The sequence below is a fragment of the Oncorhynchus tshawytscha genome, linkage group LG10, assembly GCF_018296145.1.
Source record: "Oncorhynchus tshawytscha isolate Ot180627B linkage group LG10, Otsh_v2.0, whole genome shotgun sequence".
In the NCBI taxonomy this organism is placed as follows: Eukaryota; Metazoa; Chordata; class Actinopteri; order Salmoniformes; family Salmonidae; genus Oncorhynchus; species Oncorhynchus tshawytscha.
Genome location: NC_056438.1, coordinates 67,515,380 through 67,529,451, shown reverse-complemented (window position 1 = coordinate 67,529,451; position 14,072 = coordinate 67,515,380). Strand labels below are relative to the sequence as shown.

The following is a 14,072-nucleotide window of genomic DNA, read 5'->3' as shown; positions in this document are numbered from 1 at the left end:
CACATCTCCCACTTGGTTAGAAACGCAGCATAAGTATCTGATAATTAATTGCAAGACTGGAATGAGTTCAAACGAATGATTAGTGATTGATTGCCTGTGTAACAGGTGTCAAATATACTTGATGTATTTCACCAAAAATCCCTCATATTTATTTTAATTTATTATTCAAAGGTTATTTTAAGATGTATTACAATACTTTCAAGAGTGAATTATTGTATTGTATTTAATTTCTAAATTGTGTTAATGCTGTGATATCATCAACGGAAGCCATGCTCTTACTCCTCAGTTTGCTCAGAGCGTGATGAGGAGAGGCAAATATACTTGAATGGAGTCCAGACTGCAGCAGTAACTTTTGCCTTGTATTTGTATCCATTCCATGCAGTCATTCAAATAGAGACAACTGGCTGAATTGTGTCCAAAGCCTTATCTTCCACCTCCACCTTACCGGTTACACCTGCAGCTGGAGGTTGTTAATGTAACCGGTGCTATACTGCACCACTGTAACTCTGCGTTGTGTGTTGTTGATTGAGGCTATAGACGTGTACTTTGGAGATCAGGTAGTTTTAATTAAGCAGAACTCACTCTCTGCATCTTGCATCTGCATCCAAAAGGAAATAAAACATTTGTAGAGCACACATGTTCTGAGAATCGTCGCCTCTTTCTCTCAGTGCATCAAAATGATTTTCGTATACAAAAATGAATACAGTCTCTTCTTATTATACATAACATATTTTACATAGGTAAAACCACATACCTGCATCCAAAAGGAAATAAAACATTTGTAGAGCACATATGTTCTGTTCTACCTCTCAGTGCATCAAAATGATTTGAGCACGAGCACGCAGGGCAAAACGTAAGTACACACTCCCCTTCTCCCAGGATGCGGGCATGCATAATAACATATCAACATGACACATTAATATATGAACCTGGTGAAATTCACATAGTACTTTAACAACTCTTACATTCACCCCTCCTGAATTTCACCAACAAAATAACCTACCAAGCTCAATGCTTAATTCTGAATTCAGCTCAAAGCTACCCATAGGGTTCAGGGCAAGTGAAAGTTGGTCAGGCCTTCAACTGCCCCTAGATGCATAGTGCCTCTTACACTATACCTACCTTCTTAGCCTTAAAAAAAACAGCAATTCTATACTAAGTCATCTCTCTGTACTGTTAAACTTATACCTTCTGGTGGATTGACTCTATTAGTCTCTTGACTGGTTTAACTACCCTCGCCGCCCTTGTGCGACATGCCACTGGGCTAGGGGCCATGGTGACTAACATTGGCTCTGGCCTTAGATCATTGATCAGAGGTGGGTTTGAAGGAATCAGCTCCAGGATCTCAGAGGTGCTTCCCAGGTCATTTTCCTCAAGCAAACAAGGTTCTTCTGGCTCTGACTTTCCATCCGATGTCCAGAGCTTGGAGTAATCGCTTGAATCCTCCGCCAGCCAGGATGCACTTTCCTCCCCAGAGTCCTCCATGTCTTCCCTGTGCAGTCCATCGCCAGAGTGGGTGACCTCTCCTGCATCTACATTGATTGAAGGCCCTGCAGCATCACTGTCATTGAAATGCACTGAATCATCAATTTCAAATGGCAGGAAATTCACCTGCAGCAGTAGATTCCTGTGAACCACTTTCTCTCTGCCGTAACGGTCTTGGATTATGTACGTGTGAGTTTGTGGATTGACTGAAGTCACTGTGAAAATCTCGGGGTTCCACTTGTCAGCCAACTTGCGGTGGCCCCTTTCACCCTTGTTGGCGATGAGGACATGATCCCCCATGGACAAACTGATGCCTTTAACCCGCTTGTCATACTCCCGACCTTGTCGTCTCTGTTGCTTGTCAGTGTGCCTTTGGACAACACTCATAGCTTCTTTCAGCCCAGTGATCAGAGTCTCGACATACTTGTTGCAATCCACAACACTGGAGTCGTCCAAAACATTGCGGAACATAACATCCACTTGTAGCCGAGGGACTCTACCAAATATGAGAAAGAATGGAGCATAGCCCGTAGTCTCGTGAACAGTGGCATTGTAGGCAAATGTTAATGACTGGATTTGTTCAGGCCAATTTTCTTTGGTTTTCAAGGGCAGACTCCTGAGCATGCTACCTAATGTCCTGTTGGAGCGTTCAGTTTCTCCATTCCCCATTGGGTGATATGCTGTGGTTTTTGACTTTTGGACACCGGAGAGCTTAAGCAGTTCATCCACCTGAAGTCAGTGCATAACCTCAGACTCCCGTCTTTCTTCCATACCATGACTAAAGGGGAGGCATACTCACTAACTGACTTGCGTATAAGACCTACTTCTTCCATATCTGTCAATACCTTCCTCAGCTTCAGGTAATGAGCAGGCGGAACTCTTCTGTATGGTAGCCGGAAGGGTCTGTCATCAACCAGGTGGATACGGTGAACATAACCCCTGGCTTCTCCGCAGTCCAGATTATGTCTTGAGAAGATCTCTTCATATTTTGTGATGGTATTCACAAGCTTTTCCTTCCACTGGTCAGTTACCTGGCATCCATCAATATCAATGTCTACTAATCCTAGGTCAGACAGTCTTTGTTTCAGATTGTGGCAACCATTGTCATCCTGCTTCTGTTCCATTGGGGTTTTCCTCACTTCATGAAGGCCCTGAAAGATTGTTGCATCCTCAACAGCCAAGCATGTAGACACATCGGCCAACTTCATGTTACGTCTTAAGGTGAGATGTTTGTCAGAGCAGTTTACTACCTTTAAAGGGACCCAGCCATCTCCCCACATAGGTGTAATAACTCTACCCACGAGTATGTTTCTGGGCATGACCTTTGACCTGGTAGGTTCGACTATTACAGTGCTGCCTGGAGACAATGCCACATTTTTAGGAAGTTTAACCCAAACTAAATGTTCAGTCTTGGGCGAAAGAGTCACAGCTTGAGTGAGCTTCACTGTCCCAACCTTGCCATCGACTTGCTGTCCCTTCCATCTTGTGACACTTGTCATCATCTGCAGAAACTGCTCACCCTCTGGTGAGTGGGTCTGGCCATCCATGTTGTTGACGAGCTTCCAGAATTCGTCAGTGCCTTTCATCTCATGCAATAGATGCTTAATGACATTCGATCCCAGGATGAGATCATCACGCTGTCCAGGAACAACTAGAGTGGGCACTGCTTGTGGGCATATACTTGTGGTGGTGAGTTTCTCTGCTGTTGTGGTGGACGTCTCTCACCACCGGGATTGGCATAGCGTTCCCCCGGTTTTGGACAATTTGACTTCCAATGATCTGGGGAAAAGCACCGGAGGCACAGGTTCTCATGTCTACAGTGCATCACAGTGGAGTGATCTGTTGAGCCACAAACCCTGCATTCCCTACGCCTGGAGGGCTGGGTGGGGAAAGATGGTGCCTTGGCCTGTGTCTGTGAAACCATAACGGGTGGTATGCTCTTCTCTAAGGTACGTTCAAGCAGGTGAATGAGTCTCTCGATACTTGCACTCTGCCCATCTTGTTTGGCGCTTGATGTGAGAGAAGTGTCACTGCACGCACCAGTATTGACCCCGCCTTCACATGGAGTTATCTGGGGATGTACTGTTACTTGCTTTGAGGATACAGCGGTAGATTGGCACATGGTGGCCTTCCTGCGGCGTTCATGTTCATAGATTCTCTCCTGTACTTCACTCGCAGTCCATTTCTCAGCAGACTTGTATTGGAATACTGCTGCCAGTTTGGGGTCAGGGCAGTATGTTACAAACATCCTAACGACATCGGAGTTGGAGCTGTCAATCTTCTTACCTTGTCTCTTAAGGCCCTCGTCAGCGACACCTTGTTCAATCGAACCCAATACTCCATAACAGCCTCTCTGGGTACAGGTTTAGTATTGTAAAAATCAGCCAAGGGCATGCATGAATAGGCCAATTTGCTGAAATTCTGTTTCAGAATGTCAAATACAATCTCTGGCTTCTCTGTAGGATCAACTGTTGTCTCATTGCGTAAATTTATCTTCACCATATCTCTTGCTTTGCCAGATAATTGACTAATCATCTCATCTGATTGTTCCCCAACAGGACATCCCTTCCTCCTCAAGTATATTCTCATCAACTCCTCCCATTCATGAATGGAGCATTTGTCTGTAACATCTCCTCTATATGTAGGAGGTTCCTTTATGTCTGATTGCATGATGAGCTTAATTTGACTGAGATCTACATATCCTACCGACTCTGAATGATAATCACTTGTCTTTTCTGTACTTACTGGTAGCTCATAAGTACTGGAACTGCCACTCTGTAGTTCTTCCCTAATGGAGCTCCCTATTTCCCGGGCTAGCTGAGTGACCAGCTCAGCTAGACCATCTACAGGGGCATTTGGATTAACACTAGATGAAGGGCTTTCATCCAATTTTTTTGTGGAGCAAAACATGGGGGAACCTCCTGCACCTACACACTTTACAGTGGTTTGATCTTAGTATGAGAAAAACCTCCCCCGACCAGCAGTGAATTTGGGTTCATCACCATTATAAGATGCCATGCCACTAAACCACTAATGTTACATTAAATTGTCTGTTGATGAACACACTTCTATGTTGGTTAACTAAAAACAGTGCTCTCAATACATCGTTGTCAGAAAAAAGACTGTAGTTACGATCTTTGCCACAAGGCGGCAAGAGTACCTCAATGATATAATTAGTCTCTAGAGCAGCAGCACCACGGTGATTGAGCTGACGTCGATCAACGATGAATCTGGGTCTAGAAGGCACCAATGTAACCGGTGCTATACTGCACCGCTGTAACTCTGTGTTGTGTGTGGTTGATTGAGACTATAGATGTGGACTTTGGAAATCAGGTAGTTTTAATTGAGCAGAACTCACTCTCTGCATCTTGCATCTGCATCCAAAAGGAAATAAAACATTTGTAGAGCACATATGTTCTGAGAATTGTCGCTTCTTTCTCTCAGTGCATCAAAATGATTTTCGAATACAAAAATTAATACAGTCTCTCCTTATTATACATAACATATTTTACATAGATAAAACCACATACCTGCATCCAAAAGGAAATAAAACATTTGTAGAGCACATATGTTCTGAGAATCGTCGTCTCTTTCTACAACAGATGCACAATAGGAGGGACTGGGATCATTCGAGGAGCTAGCCATCGTTCACACATACAATAGCATACAAAATGCAATTGCCATGCTGACTGTAGGAAAGTCCACCAAAGCTTTTGCCAGAGAATTGACTGTTAATTTCTCTACCATAAGCCGCCTCCAATGTCATTTTAGAGAATTTGGCAGTACGTCCAACCGGCCTCACAACCGCAGACCACGTGTAACCACTCCAGCCCAGGATGTCCACATCTGGCTTCTTCACCTGAGGGATCCTCTGAAACCAGCAACCCTGACAGCTGATGAAACTGAGGAGTATTTCTGTCTGTAATAAAGCCCTTTTGTGGGGAAAAACTCATTCTGATTGGCTTGGCCTGGCTCCCCTGTGGCTGCGCACTTGCCCTCCCAGTCCCATCCATTGCTGCACCCCTGCTCTCCCAGTCCCACCCATGGCTGCGCCCCTGCCCAGTCCTGTGAAATCCATAGATTGGGGCCTAATGAATTTAATTCAATTGACTGATTTCCTTATATGAAATGTAACTCAGAAAAATCTTTCATTGTTGCTTGCGACATTTATATTTTGGTTCAGTATAGTTAACGTTAGCGAACTCTGCATTCTATACGGGTATGCCAATGGCCTGCTGCGATGCCCACTATATAGCGCTTTTCAGATCTATTCATATATTTAGCTACGGCAGATAGCTAGATCGATGATGAGATGATCATTCAGTATGTAAACTAGCGGGCTTGGCCACCAATTAAATGGCTGGTCTTACCTTAACCTTGATCAGCATTTTTGACTGTCGCATAAAATACGCTTTAAATCGGTGTAAAAAAAAATACCTAAACCACACTTAGTGTGGTACTGTCAAATTGAGCAAACCAGATTGTTCAATCTTTTGGATTCAACTTTATTTCCTGTGTAAGTCACTATTCCGTCCGTCAATCGTGTTTTGTGGGACGCTTTGCAGACTACTTTATGGGGAAAATATGTAACTATTACAATTTTTACTTTTAAAACCCATAAAAATTCAAGGATGTTTTCAGACCAGGAAATACCAAAACTGATGATGTTGGTATGTTTTTAGGTCTATAATTATCGCTCCTTGACCTTTCACAGGTGTTCAGAATTAAGATGATTAGGATCAATTGGTCCATAAATATTTCTAGTTTGTAGGCACTCCTAGATCATTCAGTTATGTCTCTCCTTTGGCAATGTGCAATTCTTTTGGCTGTCGTAGCAGCAAGCGCTGCCAATGAAGGTACGTCTAATAATGAACGCATAATATGATTATGTAGCGCTGATACCATGTTAACTTGAATAGGCTACTTATCTCATGCTGACCGCCTAACAGACTAGCCAAGTTGTGGTGTTGGCTCTTGAGATGTGAATGATGACATTATCAAATTTATATTTTTAGATTTTAATGTGGATTGTGAGAAACACTCCATTAAAGTGACATGGAAGGTCAGTCCAGAGGTGGTTGAACATGCTGCCCGTCTTTTCCTTGGACACTGTGTTCCGTCCACATTTTCTGTCTTCCCACGGGAGAAGGGATGGCGACATTCCACTACAACCTCAATGGCTGTGCCATCAAGAAACGGGTAATGTCTAACTCTTGACCCAATGTATGCCATTTTGGATCCTGCGACGACTAATGCTTCTCCTTCTATTCCCCAGGTGACTGGCAAAAACACATCTATTCAACCAGCCTGACTTACAGACCTAACCGAAAGCCCAAACCTGCTGCTATTAGTCACCATATTAAGTGTGTTTACATAAGGTAACCATCTATGCCAGGGGTACTCAACTCTTACCCTAAGAGGTCTGGCGCCTGCTGTCTTTCGGTTCTACTTTATCATTAATTGCACACACCTGGTGTCCCAGGTCTAAATCAGTCCCTAATTAGAGGGGAATGAATTTTTTTAAATGCAGTGGAACTGAGTTGAGTTTTAGGGCTCTATTGGGTGTAGTGTACTCTAGCTATGGTGTTGGAATCAAATCTTCCTAAGCCTTTGCCACCTTCATTATTAAACTAAACATTCCCCCTTGTATGTAGACCTGAGGGATGGATTCCCCCATTCCTTATCCCTGCCTATGGTAGTGCTGAGGGTCATGGAGGATTGGTTTTCCACATGGCACTCCTCAATGGTGAGTGACTCGTACAACATCAATTATTGTAAGAATATGTTCAGTCAACTTACCTGGTAAAGAAATTCCTAGCAGAGGACACTGCCCAAAGCTAGTTGAAACCTGTGGCTGTACAGTACGATGAGCATTGCGCCCCTTCCCCTCTCTGTTGAATGTAGAAGACCTTACTGGTCTGGCTAAGAGCAGCCTGTTTCCCCTGGGCTCTTTCATTCCCATCTGGGCAGCAGTGGATCAGAAGGACCATCAGCCCTTGCTGCTGCTCTTGGAGGAGTGTGTGGCGGCCACAACACCAGAACTGCAGTCTGCGAGCCTGGTGTACCCCATCATCACCAACAAGGGGTATGTACCAGACCTGGCTATGGCCATGTAGGGTGCACGTTTTGGTTTTTGACTGCCTAGCGCTACACCGCCTACTCAAATGTTGAAAAGTATTGAATACATTTTAAAGTTAGCTTATTTGCTGGATGGAAGTTCTGTTTGTCTGCTCATTGCACAATGCATTTTCAGTTGCCTTGCAGATGGGAAGACTGGGAACTCCAGGTTCCTGCCTAGGTACCACTCGTCTGCTATTCTGCTTTACCTGCAGTCCTTCAAGTTTGCCTTAGGCGAGGAAGTGAGTGGACCACAAGTTCTCGGTATGACTGGGTCTTTTTCATACTGTAGCTCTTGACTGTTCTCTTATTTCACCCCAGGTGTATATTCATTGTAAGCTTGTTGCATGGGACCCTGAGGTTTTTGATATAGAAAAGAAGGCCTGCCACTACATTAAAGAGACTGGAGAGTAAGTATTGGTCACATAACGACCATAATGACGTTAGTGCCAATGCAACAGCCAACTTTTTTTTTTATTCATAGATGGGAGCTGCTGGACGACCCGTCTCAAAGTGACCTCTGCAAGTGCTGTGACTCGAGTTGCAAGCCTCGGTTGAAGAGGGGTGTGGATTCAGGTATTTTGAGGCACTTAATTTCAAGCCTGACTAAACTGTAGTTCCATATTCATTTGAGCTGATCACTCTTGAGTTCTGATGGGACTGCAGCTTGAAGTAATTTATATATTTTTTTCTCAGAACCCCAGGGCCTGGTTCAAAACTCTGTTCTTGGACCGCTCACAATAGTGGAAAACTCTGAAACCCGGATCCCCAGTGAATTTGTGAAATATCCTACTGTAGAACAAGGTTGGTGATTTTGGCATTGACTATAGTTTACACTTGGCTTTTAATTGTATCAGCTCTGATGCCAAATGAACTTGAACCTGTAACCTACTCATCTGTCATTGTGTTCTGTATTCAGTTGACTGGTCGGTGTAATGGTCTGGAACACTTTGCTTGTCAGGTGTGTGTGTGCTGGTTATTTTACTGTAAAATCCCCCAACGGCAATGAGATGCGTGTTACTAACAATTCTTCAACCTGTTACAGGGATGGCTGTCTTTTCTGTCTCTACAGCCATCTAATTGTAGGTGGCCTGAAGGGTGCATCACTTTCCACCATCCCCAGTATGGATATGAAGTCCTTTGACTTGAACATGTTTCAATAAAATGAGTACTTTACAATGGTGATTGTTTCTAATGGTTGTCAAAATGCTATGATCCTGATGAGATGTACCCTAAATCCAGTAGTGCGGAGCTGGTATCTACACAAAATAGCCAAGAGGTGACCATCTGGTTGTAAGATGATCTCAATGAGAGTGCTCAGTGTTTTGCGACTTCGTGTTCTGGACTTCCCAGTGTCCTGATTACTCTTGAACTGTAACACTTTCTTCTCTTGGCATAATTCGTTTGCTAATGATAGTCACAGCAGGTGTTCATGCAATGGTAGCGCTATTTGAAAGATTGTCATAAGTGAACCTTGTTGGCTATACTTTTTCAGCAGTAGCCCACCCCAAGATGAAATTGACAAGCCAAGTTTAGGGATTGTAGGTGGCTGATGGCCATGCTTAGGTAACAATTCAGGAAAATGGCTGTAGTTTAAATGTTTTTTTTAGGAGAGTGCCCATCAGGGGAATTTACCCCAAAGATTATCTTGGTTTCAGTGTCTTTCATACCTCACTGGCAAAAATGTCTACCTTTCTAACAGTTTAACTAGACTATCATTCGCATAAGGCAAGATTGAAAATCCCAGCAGTTCAAGAGCAAACTGGTTTTGGCACATTCATTGACATATAACTGATTAAACATTTCATAACACTGGCATTTCCCCTCTGACAGGTCACAAATGAATCCCACCCCAGTTAAATTTCATAGCTCATGAGCCCAGTACTTGCACTGTATCTGGTAACAGAACTCCTTACAGACCAAGCGTCACAGGTACTGGCACTGCAGGCAAAGGCACTGCATTTCAGTGCTGGAGGTGTAACTACAGACCCTGAATCGACCGGCCGTGATTGGGAGTCCCGTAGGGCGGTGCACGATTGGTCCGGTATTGTTAGGGTTTGGCCGGGGTAGGCGGTCACTTTAAATAAGAGTTTGTTCTTTACTGACTTGCCGAGTTAAATGTGTGCTGACGTTTCCCTTACCAATATTTGGAGGAAGGTCACTGGAGACCTGTGGGGTGTGTCAGAAATTTCCTGTATTACCAAATCATGAGAGCAAACCACACGCAACCACAGTCAGTTATATAATAAAGTCCATATTTAATTATGAGCTTCACCATAGCCCTGTGACTCAGATCAATTCAGTGTCTATAAATTAATTCTCAGTGCTTACAAAACAATTCTTAGTATCATTTATAGTGAAGACACACCCCTCTCAACTCACATGACAAATAACAGATCTTAGGAACATTACAAAGGAAGACTTTACTTGAGAGAGGAGTATCCCATAGCCAGACAGCATTAGCTATAAATTATCGTTCAGTTTGGTCTCCTAAACGAAGTTCCTATCCACTTCTTGGTACCACTTAGGACCAAAACATTACCTCATCCAATGGCATATGTCAATTGTCAATTTGAGATACTCCCATCTCAAATACACCCCCTCCTGGACAAGATCAGAAAAGACAGTGAGCCTCCTAGGCTTTACACTAAATCAAGAGAAGGACAACCTCAGAGGGGACATGTAATAGTTACAGACACATTTCCATAAGAAGACAAGCCTAACCTCTCCCCTCTCTGGGGCACAAGTAACTTTCCCCACATAAGCATACTTATGAAAATTGATAAAACATCTTATTTATTAATATTACCTAAAGAATTTGGATTCTGACACAACAGGCGGAAGTTGTGTTGGAGGTTGATGTGGCAGGGGTAGAGGTCATGGTGGGTGTGAAGCCTACAGCTCGAGCCAGACTGGTTGCTTGTGGGATATACGGATGGATAATCCTGGGTGCTGCTTCATAAAACTGTTAAAACCAGTCTATGCCTGCCAACTGCCTTTCCTTATTCAATGTGTTTTGGATTCCCATCCTCTCCTCCAGGTCAACTGACCCGTAACCTAATTCCTATTCTGAACCTAGCCTAACCGTAAACCCTATTCATATGCCATTTAGCATATGCTTTTATCCTAACCCCAAACCTTTTTCTAATCCGAACCCTGGCTCCTATTCTAATTCCGACCCCTAATCCTGATAACTGGGGGATTATCTGACTATGATAACAGACATATTATGCTAACTAGCTGGCACGCATTTAATTCACCTCAGACGTTCTGCTAGTTAGGTTGCTAGCTAGCTAACTTGGCTAGTCAGTGCCTAAATTACAGCTAGATACAAATGATCAACAATAAAGAGAGATATCTTGCCGCATTGGTGTGGCAGACGGATTCCTGCCCTCAACATACTAACCTAACATATTACCACTTTACTAATAAAATCCAAATGTTTCCCTCTAAACAAATGGATGATTTATCTTAAGGCTTCCTTACATGCATATATCAAAAAACAAAATGTATCTAACTTCATTGGATTATATATACAACTTTTTCTAAATGATAAATAATTAAATACATTTAACTCAAAATTGTTTGATTGCATGACTTCAAAAATGTTGAAATAGAGGACATTTGTTGTTGTTGTGAGAATTTCAGGGGGGAGGGCACGCCTTACCCCAGGGTGCGTCTCGCCCCATAGTACCCTATATCCCAGTTGATTTGATGGTAAATTTACAACACTTCTAAGCAATGAATAAGAAATGGGAAAGTTCCAATTCCAAACAAGCTTAAGTCTCTTTCTGTACCTGTTCAAATTGCAAGTTGGCATAAAAAATAGTCGTGACAATTGAATTGCCTGCTACGATGCGCTTTCATTTCTTATCTCGTCACATCAACAAAAATTGCTAAAACCCAGTGTCAAATAAATATGAAGTGGTTGAAGTGTTTTTATTACCCATTTAGGAAAAATGTGAATGAATACATTTGAGACAGGTGGCAGTGCATACAGGCTATCTGTTTCATGTCTCGGTAGCCCTCGAAAGCCAGCATGGACAGAATGCAATAATTGTCTCATGCCATATTATAATTGCACTCCTCCAGATCTGAAATAATTGAATGGTGAAACTTTGCATCCACCCAGTCAACCATAAAAGCAAGCCAAAGCAATTCAGGCATTCTTGAAAGTCTGGACAATCCTTGTCCTGCAAATAAACATTTTTATTGTAGAAAAAAATGATTTCGCAAGCAGTAGGCATTTATAATTAAATGCAGTCGAACTTCATAGTTAGACCGACTGGATGATGTTCTACCTTCAAAATGATTTGGCAATCATCATTTATTAGAAAAAAACACAGTTTCCATCATGCAAGAAAGTTTAACCAAATTAAAATCGGCCCATTTTATACGGATAAAAAAATGTGTCAATCCTCAGAAAATGTTTCTTATATCTGCCATTTCTCCACTTGTAGCAATGATATTTTTTGCAACATTTCTTTTGTCGAATAATTTCCAGTTTCAGAGATTTTTGTAGTTCGTTCCAGTCATTGGCAGCAGAGAACTGGAAGGAGAGGCGGCCAAAGAAAGAATTGGTTTTGGGGGTGACTAGAGAGATATACCTGCTGGAGCGTGTGCTACAGGTGGGAGATGCTATGGTGACCAGCGAGCTGAGATAAGGGGGGACTTTACCTAGCAGGGTCTTGTAGATGACATGGAGCCAGTGGGTTTGGCGACGAGTATGAAGCGAGGGCCAGCCAATGAGAGCGTACAGGTCGCAATGGTGGGTAGTATATGGGGCTTTGGTGATAAAACGGATTGCACTGTGATAGACTGCATCCAATTTGTTGAGTAGGGTATTGGAGGCTATTTTGTAAATGACATCGCCAAAGTCGAGGACTGGTAGGATGGTCAGTTTTACAAGGGTATGTTTGGCAGCATGAGTGAAGGATGCTTTGTTGCGAAATAGGAAACCAATTCTAGATTTAACTTTGGATTGGAGATGTTTGATATGGGTCTGGAAGGAGAGTTTACAGTCTAACCAGACACCTAAGTATTTGTAGTTGTCCACGTATTCTAAGTCAGAGCCGTCCAGAGTAGTGATGTTGGACAGGCTGGTAGGTGCAGGTAGCGATCGGTTGAAGAGCATGCATTTAGTTTTACTTGTATTTAAGAGCAATTGGAGGCCACGGAAGGAGAGTTGTATGGCATTGAAGCTTGCCTGGAGGGTTGTTAACACAGTGTCCAAAGAAGGGCCGGAAGTATACAGAATGGTGTCGTCTGCGTAGAGGTGGATCAGGGACTCACCAGCAGCAAGAGCGACCTCATTGATGTATACAGAGAAGAGAGTCGGTCCAAGAATTGAACCCTGTGGCACCCCCATAGAGACTGCCAGAGGTCCGGACAGCAGACCCTCCGATTTGACACACTGAACTCTATCAGAGAAGTAGTTGGTGAACCAGGCGAGGCAATTATTTGAGAAACCAAGGCTGTCGAGTCTGCCGATGAGGATGTGGTGATTGACAGAGTCGAAAGCCTTGGCCAGATCAATGAATACGGCTGCACAGTAATGTTTCTTATCGATGGCGGTTAAGATATCGTTTAGGACCTTGAGCGTGGCTGAGGTGCACCCATGACCAGCTCTGAAACCAGATTGCATAGCAGAGAAGGTATAGTGAGATTCGAAATGGTCGGTAATCTGTTTGTTGACTTGGCTTTCGAAGACCTTAGAAAGGCACGGTAGGATAGATATAGGTCTGTAGCAGTTTGGGTCAAGAGTGTCCCCCTTTGAAGAGGGGGATGACCGCAGCTGCTTTCCAATCTTTGGGAATCTCAGACGACACGAAAGAGAGGTTGAACAGGCTAGTAATAGGGGTGGCAACAATTTCGGCAGATAATTTTAGAAAGAAAGGGTCCAGATTGTCTAGCCCGGCTGATTTGTAGGGGTCCAGATTTTGCAGCTCTTTCAGAACATCAGCTGAATGGATTTGGGAGAAGGAGAAATGGGGAAGGCTTGGGCGAGTTGCTGTTGGGGGTGCAGTGCTGTTGTCCGGGGTAGGAGTAGCCAGGTGGAAAGCATGGCCAGCCGTAGAAAAATGCTTATTGAAATTCTCAATTATGGTGGATTTATCATTGGTGACAGTGTTTCCTATCTTCAGTGCAGTGGGCAGCTGGGAAGAGGTGTTCTTATTCTCCATGGACTTTACAGTGTCCCAGAACTTTTTTGAGTTAGTGTTGCAGGAAGCAAATTTCTGCTTGAAAAAGCTAGCCTTGGCTTTTCTAACTGCCTGTGTATAATGGTTTCTAGCTTCCCTGAACAGCTGCATATCACGGGGGCTGTTCGATGCTAATGCAGAACGCCATAGGATGTTTTTGTGTTGGTTAAGGGCAGTCAGGTCTGGGGAGAACCAAGGGCTATATCTGTTCCTGGTTCTAAATTTCTTGAATGGGGCATGTTTATTTAAGATGGTTAGGAAGGCATTTAA

The 14,072-nt window shown here is 43.3% G+C and overlaps 1 pseudogene; it reads left to right on the top strand.

Moving 5' to 3' along the window:
* Positions 1 to 6,177: 6,177 nt before the first annotated feature.
* Positions 6,178 to 8,785, top strand: LOC121847496 (annotated as a pseudogene).
* The last annotated feature ends 5,287 nt before the right edge of the window (positions 8,786 to 14,072 follow it).